Raw genomic sequence first — 20,237 nt, 5'->3', positions numbered from 1 at the left:
TGCTGTTAACATGCTAACTGGCTAATTAGCATCAAGACATTCCTCTAGTTTTCCTTTTTGAATGATATCACAGACTACTGTTGTCTGCTGGTATGGAGAGGTATGTCTTCTCACACAGGTGCAGAACATACTTGGTAATGGCCGTTAGTGTTCATTTTCATGTGCAACCTTTTGGCAAAGACGTGGCAACTTGGGGCAACGCAGCAGGGGGCTCTCATCGCTGCTAGTTCTCTGACGTTGGTTTGGTGTGTCTGGGCCTTTAGAATCATTAGCCTCTAGATCACAGCTGCAGCTAACAATTATCGTCATTATCAGGTAACCTGCTGTTTTTTCTTCCTCAATTAATTGTTTTGTCTATAAAATGTCAGAAAAAAGTGAAAAAATGCTGATTATCATTCCCTCAGAGCCCAAAGTAATATCCTAAAATGTCATAGCACTCATTTCAATGTCTTACAAATGTTACTCAGAGAATCAGAGAAAGTTTTGTCTGACCAACAGTTCAACACCAAAAAACTATTCAGTTTATAATTTCATGAAACAAAGAAAAGCAGCAAATCATTACATTTGAAAAGCTGGAATCAGACAATGTTTACAGTTTGTTTGATGGAAAAAAAGATGACTGGAAAGATCAATCACTCATCAAAATAGTTGCCAGTTTATTTTCTGTTTACTGACAGCTTGTTTAACTGATGAATCATATCATGTCTATTTTAGTTTCCTCCTATAACCCAAAGACATGCAGCTCAGGGGAAAAGCAGACTCTACTTGTGAATGTATTTTAATCTGTGAATGTTTTATGGCTCCGGCAACAAACTTGTCAGGGGCCTGAATACAAATGAGTAAGTACAGTATAGGGGAAAGATGGAAAGATGTAATGATATATACGGATATTTTCTGAAAATATATCTTACACTTCCTCACACACAAATACACTGACATATACAACATAATACTCGCCGCAGTCGGGCACACGTCCCATCACAATTTTTCCCATCCTACCTGTTCACTTCTTTTTCTAACCCACACATAATCCACCCTAAATCTTCTCTGCTGTTCTCAAAAAATCTCCTTTTGCACCTCTCAGAATGGAGGATAATTTAACACTGCTGCGAGTCTCATAATGTAGCGATGCTGTCACTGAGTTTTCTAGAGTTGATTAACTTAATTATCAACAGAGCAGGGGACTAAAAAAGCCCACCAGTCAATCCAATCAAATCAAATCCCATTCAGTCCGTCGCCACCTTTGAATAAACCTCACAGCTCCAGTACCTACCCCAACCCACTGAGTGACTGACGGATGTGAAGTGCATTGAATGGCCTCTTTAAACGCAAATGTACAGAGGTGAGGCCATTAGTCGCTTGATTTAGCAAGCAAGAGCATATTTTTAAGCAGATTCAATATCAGAAAAATGTCATTTCCCTAATTTAAGCCCATGGTGAGCTGGGATATAGTGCCAAATGAAAGCGTTGGATTTTTGCTCATTAAACACATGAAATGTTTGAATGAACAGTGTTTGGTTAAAAAAGACTGCAGCAGTAAGTCAGGAAGAAGTGAGCCGAAGAAAAATTTTATTTTATATTTGTATTCATACTAAGCGGGAAGAGCTGAAAGCACAGAAATGTGGTCGATATGTACAGCAGAGTCACCAGTTTCTTACTTTTGTGTCTGGGTGTGAAAAAAGCAATAAGACCTAAAATGGCCTCTCAGCATGTTACAAAGCAGAAACTGCATTTAAGAATTACTCCTCACAACCCTTCACATATGTTTCTACACCATTAAACAACATCAAGTAAAAAAAAAACATTTTAGGTGTTGTTTATTAGGAGTTTAACACTCAAAAGGGCAGCATGGTTGTCTTTGATCAGATTTGATTGATGGCGACCCAACAACCCACCGACTGTCATCAGATTCTGATTCAAATGTTGTTTAACTCAGGCTGTTCACACGTAACCCTCATACGTTTCCTATGAAAAGTAATTCACCAAAATTCATACATATCCCATATAATGATGAACTAATTATTCGTGCATGACCTACGCGCTTGGGATCATGTGCCCAATGTGCTGATAGGAGAAAAGGAGGAAGTGGTCCCGAGTGGTCAAGTTAGGAGGCAGGTTGGATGGGTCACAAAACACAGGACTTTCCCCGAGATACTGGTGTTTGGAACTGTGTGAACTTCGACTCATTTTAAGGTGCATCCTCACCATGTTTCTCTCCCTAAACCTAACCTGTGTAACTTTACATTAATTATATAACTTTAACATTATTTGTAGGGCCAACACATTCTCACTCCAACCTCTTCACATATAGATGTTTGGTCATGGACTTTCCACGTCTACATACGACGTGCAAGGTACCCTGGGTGCGTTGGTTGTTGATGTTCTGGGACATCGTGTCAAGTTCTGCCTGTTACATGCATTGTCGTCTTTCAAAACATACTTCTGTTTTCACAGGGAATTTACCGTTTTTTTCCCTTCAACAACAAACACACATAGTTGGGTTTTGGCAATAAAAGCATGTGGCTAGGTTTAGGAAAAAAGAACAGGGTTTGGCTTTAGAATCTTACGGGACACAAACACCACTTTCGCGAGTGAAAAGCCGTGTTTGTTGGATCCATCCACCACCCCTTCTGCTCACCACATTTTCCCCCCTGACGCCTTGTTTCGTTGGTTTCTGGCACCTTAAGTCACTGCCCAAGCGCTGGATTTCGACTATTTCAGAGTGAGACAGGGTTCGTGGGGTACTTATTCTTAGGATATCATACAAACTGTATGAGGATACGTTACTCAACTCTGATTAGTGCATGGAAGTCTATGACATCGCCATTTTTTTAAATCAAGCCAGTGAGAAGAGCATGAGAAGAAGAAAAAAATAACAAAACGCTCTTATATAAAATTTAAAAAAAAAAAGTTGGATAAGATAAGTTAGATAAGAAGATCAATATCACTCTGTAAGTTAAGTATCAAACTACTGTACACAGCCAGTTAGCTTAGCATAAAGGCTGGAGGCAGAGAAAAACAGCTAGCATGGTTCAGCTCACCAGAGATAGCTGCATTTAATTTTCACGAAAGCGTAAACAAAACAACTGGTAGTGTTTCAAGGGGGTTAAATGTATGTGTAACTATTCCTTGGGTGGATCCACTTCATGTTTTGTTCAGATTAAAAAAACAAGATTAAAACATGTGAATTGGTGCTATTGTGCAATATTTACCACCTGCTGTGCAAAAATATTTATAAGCTACATTTCCATATCTTTACAGTAAATACACTACTGTTACTTCCCTCAGTGACAGCTCACCGGCTCTGAACTGTAGTTGGGAACACACTGGCTCATTAACATTAAATTACCTTGGCTTTTTATTAGCTGGTAACTAGCTTCTAGCGGTGCAGACCACTCTGCAGAAGGACGAATAGTGAGGCATTCAGGTGTTGTTCACAATGGCTTTATTGCTGTAGTCACCACAAAACAATAAATGCATACTCTGTTTCTAACATTTTTTTCTACTTTCAAGACAAGCTGACGGCTACACGTAACAGCATGCTAATGTCAAGGTTGCACATGTTGTTAATGTCTTCCGGTTTTCAAATCATATTCCTGCTGAAATGTGTCTGCTTGTGTTTAGAAGTTTTTATTGGCGATTTCATTGAGGAAAGTGCAGCTATTCTTTGTTACAGTCATTCCTCGGCTGCAATGACAGTACAGAGGCGCCAAGATGTGGAAGACCTGGAAATGTTGACCAATCAGAGCACAAAGAGACAGGTGCTAAGATGGAGCGTCTCAGACAGAGGGTGAATACAAGGGTTCCAGTATGAGGAAAATAAAGTGTTTTTTGGACATTAATACATGTAAAATGGTTCTAGTAAAAACCAAACTTCTCCCACACCTCACAGACTTTTTCAAGTTTGCGAGGTGTGGGAGTCAATCATGGACTCAAACTTTTCTGATTTAAGCCACCTTCTCCAGAGCCTGAGGACACAAAGCAGCTATGGACCTGAAATAAACAGCAAACTGCTTTTGAGTGTCTGTTTTGAATTTCAAGGATGATGCAAACTTGCTTATGGACACAAGACATTAGCTCGACTAATGGTTTGTAGTTTGTAGTGGAATCTGTAAACTTGTCAAACTTCTGTTATTACTGTTACTTTCACTGAACCCGTGCTCAAAATAACTGCAGGCTGCAGCTGGTAGGAAATTACAGCTACAGGCAATCCATGTCCTGTTAAGCCAGCTTTCAGTCTCCCTTTCCCCACATGCACCACTTTACATTAACACCCAGGAGAGGCTCCAGAACTATTTTGTCAATTGCCCTCAATTACATGTTTTTAATGAAAATGGTCACAAGAAAGAGTTTTATTTTATTCCTCTAGCTCACTCAAAATGGCAAAAAAAAGAGACTTCAAAGACGATTCTTTTACAATATTCATGAGTCTCTAAGATCCTCAAAGCCTTTTAAGAAGAACATGTGGCATAACTGCTGGCAAACGCTGGTGGAAACATCCCAGGCCAGAAAACACACTCACACTGAATTCAAATCAGCCTGATAGGCAAGGCAGGAAGAGAGAGAAGGGGTTTGGATTCATCGTGGCACGCTTAATGCTCCAGAAATTAATGCTAAATAACATCTTCATGCGTCAGTGAAGCTGTGACCGCATCCCAGCTCGTCACTGGCGTGTTTTTCCGTGCAAAGACGTTTTGTTTGTCTGTTAAAAGTCTTTCTTATAACAGCCAAAGTGAGTGCTTGACAGTGATGTTTTTTCTTCGGGGCTTCTACAGCATCCTCCCGTGTTGCAGAGGTTCCAAGTGTAAGTGTTTCAGGATCCTCTTTGGTCCTTTCACACCGACTGTCAGGGGCTTCAGAGTCTGAATTCTCCAGAGATAAAGAAGCGAGGAACTGGTGAAAGTAATCATTTTAGCACTTCCTCTCTCCCTGATCTCTCCTCTGACTGGCGCTCCCGTCAGAGGAGAGAAAGATGAAAACTCCTCATCCAATATGACAAATACATATGGCATGTGAAGGATGCATTCAGGCCACACTCACTCTCCGCTGCTTGAATGTTGCACTGCAGCATTTTATCTTTAGCGAGTTGACAGCGTAGCATCTAACCTCAACTGTCGTCAACACAGAGGGGAAAAAAGGCGTATTTTAATACGTCACCTTCTGCGTTATCAGGCTCTGGAGACAGACGTCTCTCGAACTAAGTCTCAACCTTTAGTGCTTCCCTGGAAAAAAAAAATGTCTGCATAAGAGAATGAAATATGGGTCTATAATAAGCCAGTTATTTTTTTTTCTTTTTGCCTCATTCTTTTGAATGACAGCCAAACGCATTACAAGGGAATAAATGTGGACTGAAATCTAATTACATTTTTATACAGTCTAAATTTACGAACTATGCTGCAGTGCAGGTACGGGTTATTTTCCCTCTTTCTGCTGTTATGTGAGAACATATGCAGCATAAAATGTGGGGATTTATCAAAATGCTGCTGTGAATAACATAAAAGCTGAAAATAGTGCTAAAATCACTCAATGACAGAGCCACAGGGAGATTTTACAGCCAGAATAATGATTGCAGCTGACCTGACTGCCACATTTTTCCAACTGTCAGTTGTAGACAAAGAAAGAACCATCATTATTACAAATGTAGAAGTTACACAAAGGCGAAATAATATGCTTAATCACAAAATACTGAATTAAAATTGCATGAGGACTGGAGGGTCAAACTGCATTATGGCTAAATGGTATTTAATCACAGAACATAATAAATTAAACTCACACTAACAGTGAAAATCAGCCATTAAAAAGAGCCCTGTGAAGATCTTTGAGAGCTAAAGGTCCAGTGTGAAGCATTTAGGGACATATTTTAGCAGCAATGGTATATAATATTCATAGCTATAATTTCATTAGTTTATAATCACTTAAAACTAAGAATCATTGTGGGGGTTTTTTCACGTTGGAATGAGCCATTTATATCTGCATACAGAGTGGGTCCTCTTCCACTGTTGTTCTACATTAGCCCAGAACAGACAAATCACTGGCTCTAGACAGGGCCAATTAAGTTTTCAACCTTTTAAACATGTCCATATGGTGTTTTTATATGCTACAACATATCATGAGCAAAATACGCTGAAACATGGCTGAGCATTTCTCTGGGATTCAAACCTATTTTCCATCTTTGCAGAGCATCACAGATGTCGCTACCACAGACTGTATAAGATTAACGGACGTAGCCACAGTGACATCATATATTTGTCTGTGGACTCTGTTCTGAAGCCTTGGCTGAATCCAAATGTCCACCCTCTGAGGCCTTGCGGACTTCAGTTGTACGTAGTGTGACGTATTCACTGTTATCAAGTTAAGTCTGCAAGGGCAGAGACTGCACGTGGCTGATAGACAGCCCTCAAGACTGTTTTAATAGTCACTGTGGAAATGGTTAACTAATATATATTTCAGACGAGTTAATGAATAGTGCCTACTCATCTGTCCCTGCTTTGTGTGACTGAACAAAAATGCATTAATACATCTCTATGTAACAGGCTACACATGCTCAATTTTTTTGTAAATAAGGACAGGACTATAACTCAATAAATTTGGGTAATACTTAGATTAGAAACCTTCTCAGCACAGCCTGATAGGCCGCAATACTAAAATGCATTTTCATTCCCTCTACAGCCTATACTCATACATGTCTCTGTATCATTCTGTTACTGAATATTATTTCTGGCCCACACAGTTCAAGAACCATTTTAATAGCCCTAACTATCAATGACTATTTTGCACATTTCTAGGGGTTTTTTTCCCAGCATTTTAAAAAAAACCCACAATGTCACGTCTGGATGGCAATGAATGTCTGCTGAAGTCTGCGACCCAAGGGGACTCTCTGGAAGTCTGCAGAAAGTCTACTTGACGCCCCTTGTGGACTGGAATTGTGAATTTGGACAGCCCTCAACACCCAGGAACGTGCCCGCAAAGCCCACGAGTCTTCAAGTGAATTTGGATTCAGCCCTTGAGTTTGACATTTTGGCCACCGCCATGTTGGATTTTTGGAGCCAGAAGTGACCATACTTGGAAGAGAGGATGGATCAGACTCATTAAGAAATTAAGAAACAGAAATGATCTATAGAGACCAAAATCAGTTTTTGTACCAGGCTGTGAACATGTTTATTTCTGCTTTGAAGATGGGCATCTAACATGGGGGTCACTGGGGATTGACTGATTTCTGGAGCCAGCCTCAAGTGGCTGTTGACAGTTGAGCATTGGTTTTGTGTTTCAGCCCCGTAAGTTTCCACTTGATAGCTATGTATTGTTTTTTTTTTTTTTTTGCAAGTATCACTTTCACTCAACATAGTCAAGCAGAAGGCTCATGTTATCTGTTACTGTATACAAGCACAGGTTTGTGTGTTTGATGAGCAGAGCTGAAGGTGAGCAGGTACTCTTGAGATACACACGAGCAGCTGAGGGATGAGACTGATTTACATATTCATAGATTTGAGAATACAAAATGAGGCAAAGCTATAGGGTTACATCTAAGGCATTTTAAGGCATAATGGGATTTTTTTTCATGGAAAAAAACTTAATAAGATGTAATTTTGATGAACAGAGATACGTTTTTAGGGCTTTAATCAATGCCCGCAGAGGAAATTAAACATGAGCTGACTGCATTATAATTTGCATTCTTGCAGAGAGATGAGAAGATTGATACCACTCTTGAGCCAGGAGCAGGTTAACGTATAGCTAACCCTACTTGAAACAGTGGGAAACAGCTCACCTCCATGTAGCTCTGTCCAATTAGAAAACATCCACCTACAATCACCTCTAATGCTAAGCTAAGCCAAGCATCTTCTGGCTGTAGCTTAATATTAACACAAGACTCCTTTTTTTATCTTACAAATGAATAAATGTGGACTATTATATTTTTATACAGTCTACAGCTGTGTCTGAAATCCCTCTCTACTCACCATATAGCCATACTGTAGTCCTGTCCAAATGTAGAGTGGGAATTATTATACCAAGCTAACTCTAAGCTAAGCCAAACTAAGCTAAGATAAGCTAAGCTAACCGTCTACTGGCTTAGCTCCTTTTTTAACACGGGTCACAGTAAACCTTTTTTTTAAAAATTATTTTCTTCTCATTCTTTTGAAAGAAAGCACATTAAAAATGAATACATGTGCACTAAATATATTTTTATACAGTCTAAAGCCGTTTCCAAAATCCCTCACTACTCACCATAGTTAGCAAAACGTGTTAGCATTTTACCACTCAGGGTTCCCTTGTCTCTAAGTCAGTGGGTTTTAGGTTAGATGCCTGAAATAAGGTCTGTGGTTTACACAAGTCCTACAACATAAATGTCAGTAAATACCCCACTCATGAACTTTGAAGTTTCTGTGTCTTAAAAAAGGGGTTGCTAACAAGTGGCTAAATGAGAGTTCAGAATGTTATCAAGTCGAGCCACACCTAGCCATACCGTCTTGGGGGTGACATTAGGTAATGCGACCGTAGTGTAGTTAGTTTATGCCCTATGCATTTAGGTCTAATAATAATGTAAGTGGTGTTTATTTATGAAGATTATCTTGCTGAAAAAAAGGTATGTTTATCTCAGTTTATTTTCTGAAATTATTCAAATTACAGTGGAAAAATCCCATAGGCTTTTTGACAAGGGAACCAGGGCGATGCTAACTTTCATGTGAGCCTACTGAAAAACATCGTCCCTGGGGCACTAGTGGACTCAAAGTATTCAACAACACATGATGACAAGTAGCATCCAACCAGTGGTCACTAACCAATCACCATAGCCCATCATAGTGTACATGACCTGACATAAATGTATTTCCCTGATGTGACTTCAGCTACATGATCTGGCGTTGATTCAGGACAAATGTGAGAAGAAGCAATGTTCTCGGAGCTGGTTGTCTGGCTGGCAGGAAATAACACTTGGAAAGTACCTACAGTACCTACAGTGCTTGTTTATCACACACTATAAATTGTCATGATGTATCAAGTCTTTGGCTTTCTCGTGAGTAAACCCTCAAATGTGCAACTATCTGAGCTTCTCTTATTTTAAGTCTTGTTTCTGTTACAACATGCGCTGAAGGAACTGACGGACTGTTGGGTCAGATGCAGACACGGGGATGAGAAGAGAGAAAGAAGGGGGTTTACAACCTGTTGTACATGTTTAACTTTTGATGACGTGGTTTGTTTTACCAGTTTCTTAGCCATGTAATAACTTGTCAATTTAGTGTGTAGTCATGAGAGATTAAAGAGATTAGATTAAAATAAATCGGCAATTGATTTTCTCTCGTGCTGTACAGAAGAGGGCTAATAACACTAGCTGACGTTAGCGAGCTGGATTGCTATTAGCCATGATTTGTGCCGTAGTATTGTAATGCATAATGTTTCTCATCATATTCACAAGTTATTACACGACTAATGGTGAAACAAACTTCAACACATCAAATGTTAAACTGAAAAGATTTGTAGGACAGGCTGTAATCACACTGCTCTCTCTCTCCTTTTGTGTGTCTGACAGTACAACATTAATAATGTGTTTAATGTGAGCAGAGCACCATCACAGCACACATGGCCACAAAGTACTTCTGTTGCGTTATTTATTAATTTGGCGAAATATGCTTATTATAATATCGTGTATTTATCACAAATACGCATGTCAGCATTTGTTCTGGATGGTCCACCAGCCGACGTTGATATGACATGTTTTAATTGTGCAGCAATGGTGTAATTAACAGTGCAGAGAAAATGACCAGAGTAGTGTCTCAAAGTGTTTTTTTCATGTTATAGATGAGCTCACTATAAAGTCCTCCACAGAGAACTCCCTGGACAGTGAGTAGGCAGTAGTGAATGAGTGAATGATTTCGGACACAGCCTGTATTTATGAACTATGCTGCAGTGCAGGTATGGGTTATTCTCCCTCTTTCTGCTGCCATGTGCCAACATGAAAGGACTTCTCAAAATGCTGCTGTGCACAATCTAAAAGCTGAGAATAGAGCTAAATAACTCAATGACAGGGCCATACATGCACAATATGCTTAATTGCAAAATATTAAATTAAAGTTTGGAGTGAAAATGAAGGTGTACGGGGTCAAACAGCATTATGGCTAAATGAAATTTAATCCCAGAACATAATGAGTTTAACAAATTAGCTATTTAAAAAAAGCATTGTGCAGATTTTTGAGAGTTAACATAAGGTGGCTGTGTAATAACAAGCTGTGCGGGCACCAGTGTCCTTTTTAATAACACTTTCTCGCCCTTGTTCATTTTTCCCCCTGCTCCCTTGCAGCCATAAATTACTCAGCTAATGCCCCAACAGCAGCAGCTATTGCTGAATCATTCAAAGACCTCAATTAGCAATTAAGGGCTTAATGAATAGAGGTCCTTGCAGGGCCATTCTGCTCCCAGCCCAGAGGAGCCCAGTGGAGTCTAATCTCTCCTGCAGGACTTGTACAGTAAATACTGGCTAACGGTGCAGAGCAGATAGAGAATAGCCTGTTATTGCCCACACATAATGAGCAACTTGCCTTGCAGTTTTGAGCCCTGTTTACTGTAAGTACCTGGAATTTCTTTGCTGTGGATCTTAACACGGACGGATGACTGTCAGGCACTATACGTATTTTTTTTTCCCTACACACCATTACCTCCTGCATAATACCTGTCTTGAGTTTGAATTGAAGAAGGAGAGGGGAAAATGGCAACAAAAGGAGGGAGATAGAGAAGCAGAGAGGGAAATAAAAGGGGGTGAGATGGAAGGAGGGAATGAGAGAGCTTCAAAAAAAGGAAAAAACAGGGAGGGTAGAAAAAGACATTTGCAATGCCAATCATCTTCAAGGAGCTTAGGCCTCGGACCAGAATATCAAAGATGGGAAATGCAGGCATACATCACGCGGTAGGTAGGTAGCTTATAAATTATTACTGTGACTCTGTGCTTTCATATTACTATTCTATCAGCCTTTTATCATTTATATATTTTTCATAGCTTTAATGAAGTGTAAGGCTTCGCTTTACATGTGAAACCCCCACAGGTATACGCTTGTACAGAACTCCTGTAAAGAAACTACACTCCAATTTCCATCAGCTTTATCTCTCCTCTTCCCACCCCCGTCCCATGTGAATTTATGGAGGCTCACTGAAGCATAGCGACTGAAGGTAGATGCACCTAAAATGAGTTGTACCATAATCTGATTTGAGCAACCTATAGCCTCGGCTGGCGATGACAGCAGGGAGATAAAAGCACAATGTGACCTATACAGTGAGATGGGATGAAGGCGTTTCTCTGGAAGACATTTTATCTTGCATCTTACAATAATAGCAGAGCTGATTATCTCTGTAATCGGGGCATTTGTGCGTGCTTTTATTATATATCACAAACCTGATCTTTGAGGTCAGGGTGTATCTTTTGGACAAAACTATTTGCACTGTCAGCTTTTGTGAACAACAGAGGTGATAAACAGTGAAACTTGCTGGGTGACTTTGAAGGAAAACAGCTCCTTAGATGTTGCCTCATTGATTCCACAGGGTCATACTGTTTTAAAGAATACTTCACCCACAAAATGATGGTTTGGATGTTGATTACTAACCCCTGTGTTATACTGAATTCGAAACCGTGTATTATTCAATGTGATTTGGCTGTTTGGCCACATGCAACTGCACTTTTGTGCCCCCGAAACCGCATTTCTTTGAAGTCCAGGATGAAGTTTTTGGAAGACTCTGGTGCCAGCAGTTGCGTGTAGATAGGATAACCGCAGTATTTTATTACCTGTCTCCATTGTTTGATGTCGGAGCAACCATAAATAGCTAGTGAAATGGCAGATCAAACAAACATGCTGGTGCTAACTTTATTTGTGAGCGTGTTTCACGGTACTGCTCAATGAAGAACGCTTGAATATCGGCATACTTTGCCTGAAAAGATTCCCAATCCACATTTTCTTGTATTTTATCCACTTTGTATTCGTTTGTTACCTTGAGGAGCAATTCTACTTCACTATGTGTCCACACAAAAGACTCTCCCCTGCCTCAATTCGCCATTGTTGGTTAAAAAGAAAGAAAGAAAGAAAGAAAGAAAGAAAGAAAGAAAGAAAGAAAGAAAGAAAGAACGAAAGGTAAGGTTGTTTCACGCTATTTTTGTGGCTCGGGTTGTTTTTATTTTCCACACTTCCCTATTCCGGTATTGACTCTGACTTCTGACTGGTTAAAATGGCCTTTCCGTTAGAAGTTACATCGCCACCTACTGCTTTGGCATGTGTATTACATCACTTGGTAGCGGGTTTTGCGGTTTCGTGTGGATATCATATTTTTTTATCACACCACTTGTGTGGATAAATTTTTTTTTGGAAACTGGAGCCCGAAAAACTTCGGTTTCAGAAGTACACGGGTCCGTGTGGACTAGGCCTAAGTCTCATTTATCCACTCATATGCAAAGTACTTCCCAAACACATGCATCTTTTTAGTAAAACCTGTTTAAAACACTTTGCATACCAGCAGCGAGCCTGGGCAAGAATGTATGTTTGAACTCTGCTCAATCAAATGCACCAGCAGGGTTCAAACGCACATTCTTGCCCAGGCACTCTACTCATGCACTAAGTGTTTTATAAAGTAAGGTTTAGTAAGTAAGTAAGTAAATGGATGTTTTGCTGGTGCTAAACGTGCCCACCTTATACTCCAATTCACCAACAGTTTTCGGATTCTTTGTTTACTGTGGAGATATACCAGAAAAATGTTTTCCTCACCAACAAATCAGTCTCAACTCCAACTCGTCAAATAGTGATGCTTGGTCAGTGGCCCTTGGCGTCAGATACCAATGCACCAATGCACCCTTTAGCGGCAGTATCTGTAGCACTGAGCATTTTTCAAAGTATAACGACTGAGATCATCTGCATAGGGTGGGAGTGAGGGGATGGATGAGTCAAACACACTCCAGATTTTCAGCTGTTCCTTCTCCATGTAAAACCAAGTCAATTGAGTTATTTTGATAATGGAGTGTGCTAGTGTGTGTAGCATACTATGCTAGTGACAGTCAGAGATTCGAATCAGTAGTTGGAGACCCCTCAGTCAACTGAGATTGCTTCAAGTTGAGCAGTCATTTTTTTCTTTTGCCAGTCAGTGTGTAGTGGACTTCTGGGGACATTTTGGTCCCCAGATTTTGCAGAGTGAGTGCCCATCACTGTCACACTGCTTTTTGGTACAAGCAGGTGCGGACATGTTACAGAGGAAGAGAGGCTTTGCCTTGTAAGGCTCAAAAATAAAGTTATCTTCTTTCTTTTGCTTAGATGTGACGATTTTATAGCTTCCAGAAACTTAATACAACAGTCTCTAGCTTTGTTTGATATCTAGTGTCTGCAAAAGTTGTTGTTGCACATTACCAATCCATCATTAGCATAGTTAGCTTGTGCACTGTTTTCCGTGAATGTCACTGTCACTGAAGACTGTGCAAACTTAAAAACTCTTTATGGAAAAAGGGGAACGAATAGTCAAATATTTGTATTGAACAACCAAAAATGATTCGACTGACACGATTCTGCGTCAGGCACAACCCTAAACATATGTCATGTAACGTATGCCATTAGACATTACATGACATTAGTAACAAATGTACTTATTTTTTTTTCTTAAGATACCCACATGCTTTTATTGCCTGAACCTGAGGAAAAAGTTTGTCTTTGCCTACAATCTGAGTTCATTTTGAAAAAAAGACTGTATACATTTAACAAGCGAAAACAATACATTTCCTGTAATACTTTGCATTTACATTGAAAAGACACAACACATGTAACAAGCGTTAATTGACATGCATTCTGGTGCGTCTCATACTGCAGCTAAAGGGTGCCTCTTTGCGTCAGTATCTGACACCAAAGACCTCTGACCAATCGTCTGTATTTGATGAGGTGGGAGTGAAATTGTGTTGCCACGACTTTTACGTAACATGTGTGTGTGAGTAACTGATATATAAATGATCATTTTGTGGGTGAAATATTTCTTTGAAGGGAACATTTTTAACTCTGTTTTTCTTGTTATACCAGCAGCCCTTGCCAGCTGTTTAAGAGATAATCTATTGCATCACCGTGTATGATGCTGCTGCCTTTGGAGAGCTCTTAAAAGTTTGGTTTTTTACGTCATTTGGAGACTTTCCCATTCTCACCCCTGTGGAAAAAACTCAGAACGAAGAATTAGCCGTACATCAATATGTGTATTTGAAGGAAAGAGGGAGAAAAAGACTCCACCTGCTGTTGTAGCAGGGGAGTCCACAGCTCCACCCGAGGGCATATGAACACATGCCATGCTTTCCCATATCTCTTGGCACAGACATATTTCTCCATTTCCTTAATTCTCCTCTTGTGTGACTGCCAAATATAGCTTCCGCTCCACCAGGCTGAAGTAACTGGGTTACTAGAGCTGTGAGTAATTAGCTGATTTCTGCTTTACGGCACCAGGAGGCTGCAGAGTGAGGTGTAAAATCATACTGAGGGAATGATTTGGGGCAGGGTTAAGAGCGAGGGTGAAAGGTTAGAGGTGAAAGTCAATCTGCATCACAATGTGCAGGTTTGATCCTATGAATCAAACATATGCATGGAGCTGAGCTGGATGATATGGAGTTTACTCTCTGTGAATCCCAAAAACAATGTCAATGAGAACTGATTATAATTTCATTCCGGGAACGATTTGCAATTTAAATGGAAAGAAAATGGCTTTGGTCTGCTATTGAACGTTATAAGCTCTCAGTGTTTTCATCTTATTGTATAGTAGAAGCAGATTTCATAGACACAGTGACAGAAGAGCAGATACATGCTAAAAAACTGGTTAACTCGAAATAATGCACATTTTCATGCAAATAAACCATCACTGTGATGGGACCAGTTTACTGTCTTGATGGTGCTTTAGTTTCTATATTTGCTCAGAGGCATTTCACAACAGCTACACCTGATAATATAATTCAACCCAATCCAAAATTCACACAATATATGCTACATTTATAAAGCTCACAGTGTCTAATTTTGTCATTCAACTCTATGGTAAATTTGGGGCTGTATTATTATTTGACAAAACAACACAAATAACTGATCCACACAAGGCATATTCCAGTTTTGGTTTACAAAAGATTTAATTAAAGGACAGAGCTGCCAAAATTCTATATTTTTGTAACTGTCAATAAATCCCATGAAAAGACCAAACCCAACAATGCGGAAATCCGCCTCTTGATACTTTCTGTTTCCCTCAGCCTGTCAGCAGCCCATTGGTTTCCACTAAATACATAAATCTTTACAAACAGGTCGTGACTGTTACTAAAAAAAACAACTGAATAGTTAATTTGTTGGTGATTAATACATAACTGGTGCTCTCTCAGCACAGTGTATGAGGGACTGACTCAAAATAAACTGCAGTGCCAAGGTTCTTTATAATGAAGGGACAACAGTCTGGCCTTTACAACATTTTTACTTTGACGTACCCCCACAGACTGATCCTGGATTTGTTGATTCTTGGGCTTGGTCACTTTTTTTACTTCTCTGCTCGTTTGAACAAGTTTTCATGATTTCAATCACAGCAGGTTGTGTTTAAGGGTTACAACTGGCTCAGGGTGGTGGGAAACTAAAGTGTGTCTGTGCAGTTGGCACATTATAGCTGGTAGTTTATTGGTTATTAAGAGCAAACGCAAGATCATCTACACACCAATGTGTAATTGGATTTGTGTGTTTATTTACCCCATGAACACAAATGTGTGAATTTTGAGTTACTCTACAACAGTGGTTCCCACTCAGTAGAGCCAAGGGGTCCAGATTTGTCCTTAGTCATTAGTTCAAGGTCTACACAGTTTAATATATTCAGCGTCACATTGTTATTCACTGACTTTACAGCAGGAAACAGCATTTCGAAATAAAGCTCTGTGCCGGATTTTCATTGTACTTGTGAGTCACTTGCGGTCCACTGAGAATGGACCCGTGACCAACCAGTTGGGAACCACTGCATTACAATATTTCCATAGACCCCCTGGAGCACATGAGAGTCACAGGTCTTTGGCCCTGAGGAATAAGCTGCACCAGGCTCTGGCTACACAGACAATACCTGTCAATAGGGTCAATTCATTATTGTTTTTCTTCTTCATGGGACTTGTTCTTCATAGGTATGTCATTGGTTTACCATTAACCAATTAACCATTGGGAATATTTTTGACCAGTTAGGAATGTCAGGCTATTGGTTAAAATGTCTGCTCCTCAGTTCACTGCTCTGCCCACCACCCAGGTCTAGTAGGGGTTAGCTAACAACACAGCTCATTGGTAGTTACCGCTAGTAGCCAACCCAACAGCGCTGCTTTGTAAACACTGTGCCCACCCTCTGGTCTCCCCACAGGTCGCCTTGGTGAGTTAGCGGCTAAATCTTGAGCTGCAAACCCGCTTTAGCATTGTTAACCCGGTTAGCTCTGTTAGCATTATCATCAGTGTCAGTACGGCTAGTGGCACTAACATAATTAACAATGCTATAGGGTTGTTGTTGTTGTTTTTTGAGTTTCTGCAGCAACGCATCAAAACAGCTAGCTAGTTCCCACCCAACCCAGCTGGTGCGCAGCTCAGAGCGGCCAAGGCTAACCAGTGGAGACTGAAGGGTGGGCAGGGGGCATTATGTTGCATATTGATGCAGCTAGCTGTCTGTCTGCCAGTAAAGCTAACAAAAATAAAATAAAATAAAAGCAAGACATTTACATCACAAAACATTAAAGTTTCACCACGTCTGAATGGATAGTGCTTTAAAATACATGCTAAAGCTCACTGAGACAGTAGTGCCCGAGATTGAAAGGAAAGGTCTCTTGCATTTCATGTCATTTTGTGTATTTTTTATTAAAATTAAACGGGTAGTTACAGGTTAATGGGTGTCTGACATCTCTAGTTTGCAGTTGTAAAAATATAGAATATCACAAAATTTATCCTTTAAGTTCAGCAAGTTTAAAACACACAGGAGCCCTGTCTGAGAATGTATTATTGTTGTGTTTACCTAAGGTGAAACCTCTTATTTTAGCCTGTTGAATGGATGCATTTTAAACCTGCTAAACTTGACAATATAACACCATCCCATACAACACTCAGGCAATAATAGATATCTTCATAGAGATGACAGTGTTTAATTGTTGTTGGGAATCTGTCAGTAAACTTGGCTACTGTGCATTGTTTGTGTCTACATTTTTAAGTGTTCCTGTTATTTTGGTGAGAAACAGCAATACCTGTTGTATACCTACATATCTATCAACGATTTGGACAAAACCCACTAAATTAAGCTTTTTCCAACCAGTTTAAAATATACTCTGACTCCTTCAGAGAAAGTATTATCTTATCTAGGGTGAAACCTGTGTTTTAGCCTTTTGAATGGGGGTTACAGAGCTTGAAATAGCTCCGAATAAGATGTGTGCGGTGTAGAGGGCAGAGGTTAGTGAGTGGAGACACTCCAGACTTCCAGGCAAGAATCAGCTCGCTCCAGCTGCCAGAGTAATAAAGTGTTGGCAGCTGTCCACGGTGCTGAAATCAACCACTATCTCTTTGAATGGAGAATAAAAGGAGCTGGCCGTGGTGCCGAGATACTGACGCTGCTCAGCTAATGGCACGTCTCACAACACAACTGAGCATCAGGTGCATGCATATACCGTTGTTTATCCAAACTACTGCTTTCCAATGGCTGAGGAGACGGACTGTACTGAGAAATGTGTTGAATATGACTAATGCAGGCGTGGAACACAGTGAACACATCCAAGAATAGGAGATCTAATACGGAGCAGTGGGTATTACCACATGCATAATGTAACACAGGACTGTTCTATGTGAAGTGGATATTATAGATGTGAGTGTGTGTGTGCTGGTGACACACACATACACACACTTTCGCACACGCCATCATCTTTCTTTTTGTTTGTCTGACTCCCTCATCTGTTTTTGTCTTTGGTTATCTCTCACATGCAGGGATATAAAAAGAGACAGCCCCCCAAATCTGTTCTTTGACCTATAGTCTGAAAGCTGGAGCAGCTCTAAAAATGTTTTTCATCCGTATCTCAAAGAAGATGGACTCTGTGGCGCGTGGCTTTGAGGCAGCCCACATCGTACACCTGCTAAGGGTCAATGATCATCCCGGCCCACGGGTGCAGAAACGTTAAGACAGGCCTCGACTGGACAGAGACAGATTACTGACCGGTCCAGAAATGCCGGGCGAAACTTTATTCCTTCCTTCCACCTCTCCTCTCTTAGTGATTCAGTGCATGCGTATATAGGCTGGCTATTCCAGAGCCAGCCTCCCACCTCATCCCTAGTGAGAGATAAGTATTGTTTGCGTAGCAGCACATTTCATGCTTGGCTTCCCCCACCTGTTCCCTGACCTGCAAAGTCTGAAGGCTGGAATAGCTGTCAAATGCCTTCACCCGTATCTTTCGAGGATGATTGAAAGGAGGTTTTGTCTTATAAATGTTTTTGAGAGCATTACTTTTTTTTTTAGCAGAGCACAAAAACAAACTTTGATGAAGGATTTTTAAAAAAGGTGAAACCAGCAGTCACTTTTCTTTTTTTTTTTTTGGCTGTTAATTGCAGGAGAATTTGTGTGTTTTTTAATTTGTCGCCTGCAGGTTTGTGGGTGAATTCCGGCTGCATGTCAAGGTCAAACTATTAATCAAATCTATCAGCCTCATTTGCATAATGAACTGCTGCAAAATTTGCCTGGGCCTTGAGGACCCCCTCTGGTCCTCTCCTCCCCTGCTCTCCATCGACTCATTCAGCCAGTTTAAGTTTCCAGGCATCTCTGTGTGGTGTCTGGTGTGTGTGTGTGTGTGTGTGTGTGTGTTCATGCCAGTTATCGCTCCCAAACGCTACAAGGTTTGTGTGTGTAGCGAGAGAAGCAGGGCGGAGGAGCACAGCTGTGTCTGGTTCAATTGGCAGGAATCTGTTGTTGCTTCTGTTTTGTTTTGCACAGCAGTGATTTGCATTCATAGAGTTGTTTGAATTTTCCCAAATTGAGAGGCAACTTTGAAGGGCAAAAAAAAAAAATCCTGCATCCTGTGACAGTTTTTTTAATCACTTTTCATCAGTCCTCCAAAGAAACAAGAATATGCATGAAACAATGCCTTTAATTGTTTGATATGTGTTTCCTCAGAGTTTTGAAGACATACATTACAATAGGTATTAAAAGAGCTAAAACTATTTGACAATTCAATGCAAATCCAGCTCTGTCCGAGATATCCGTTTTTGCAAAACAAAAAGTTCCCATTTGCTCGTTAAGGCTGCACAAAGAAGTACAAAGAAAATACCAAAACAAACTCCAGCAAAGTGAAATTTCTCACCTATTCGAAAAGCAAAATCCTCAAAGATGAAAATCAAAACTGTTATTTTTGCGCCCTCGGAGACGTTCAGCCTCCAACACCAGAGAAACACTGCAAGATCAGAGGAAAGCACCAAAAGCAAAATCACACCAAAACAAGCCATGATGAAGGGGGGGAAAAAGACTAGAAAATAAGCAAAAGGTGGGGATTTTTGAACAAGTGAGCTCGGAAAGAAGCTGCTTCGGGAAGAGAAGAGGAAGAGAGAGAGGAAGAGGGGGGAAAAAATACCAAGAGCGTCCGCAAAGCACGTAGGGCTATTTCTCAGTGGATGTCGCCGGAGCAACAACACTCAGCATCCAAGATTTAAATCAGTGCATGCAGAAAACGAGAAAACATTTTCCCCATGTCGGAACACCAAGACAAGAAAGCAAGAAAAAGAGGATAAAAATATGCTTTAAGAAAATGGCAGTGGAAAATGTACTCACCGAGCGGGAGTAAAAGGGTTCAATTAAAAAGAAATTGGGCGTATAGCGGTGGAGGATTGGTGGTGTGCAGGCTTGTATACACCGAGGCTCTGCGTCCCTTTTGCGCTCTCTATCGCTGCCGGTGCTTGAGTCATGTGACTCGGGATTGGCCAGAGTTTCTGAATCAGTCCAAGCTTTTTCCTCCTGTAGCTACACACGGAGGCATTCGGTGCTGTAATGGATAGGAGCCTCTCCGATCATGTCATTGATTTTTATGCCCAGTGTTGTTTGAGTTTCTCAAAATAGGGTCCGGGGTACCACAGGGGGTCAGTGACGGTGTGTCAGAAGGGGTCCTATGAGTTAAAATGTGAGTTATCTTTTGCTGCATTCCCCAGGTGAATAAATGCATATAGTGTGTGATTATATTTGGTAACAAAGTCAAGTCACACTCCTTTGTTTGAAGTACAAATATGATCCTTTCTATGTGT

The 20,237-nt window shown here is 40.5% G+C and overlaps 1 protein-coding gene across 4 annotated transcripts in view; it reads right to left on the bottom strand.

Moving 5' to 3' along the window:
• Positions 1–19,921, bottom strand: part of LOC126383223 (RNA-binding Raly-like protein) — a 66,791-nt gene extending 46,870 nt beyond the window's left edge. The window contains exons 1-2 of one of the 4 annotated variants that reach the window (XM_050033717.1): positions 19,771–19,912; positions 19,307–19,396 (exon numbers count right to left, since the gene is read on the bottom strand). The gene's annotated coding sequence lies outside the window, so the exon portion shown is untranslated. Of the gene's footprint in view, positions 1–19,306; positions 19,397–19,770 lie in introns of all 4 variants that reach the window. The other 3 variants (XM_050033716.1, XM_050033715.1, XM_050033718.1) reach the window with 3 other exon arrangements.
• Positions 19,922–20,237: the final 316 nt, after the last annotated feature.

This window comes from Epinephelus moara, chromosome 21 (genome assembly GCF_006386435.1).
Source record: "Epinephelus moara isolate mb chromosome 21, YSFRI_EMoa_1.0, whole genome shotgun sequence".
Classification (NCBI taxonomy): domain Eukaryota; kingdom Metazoa; phylum Chordata; class Actinopteri; order Perciformes; family Serranidae; genus Epinephelus; species Epinephelus moara.
Note: the sequence above shows the minus strand (reverse complement) of the source record. Positions and strands in the feature narration are given on the sequence as shown.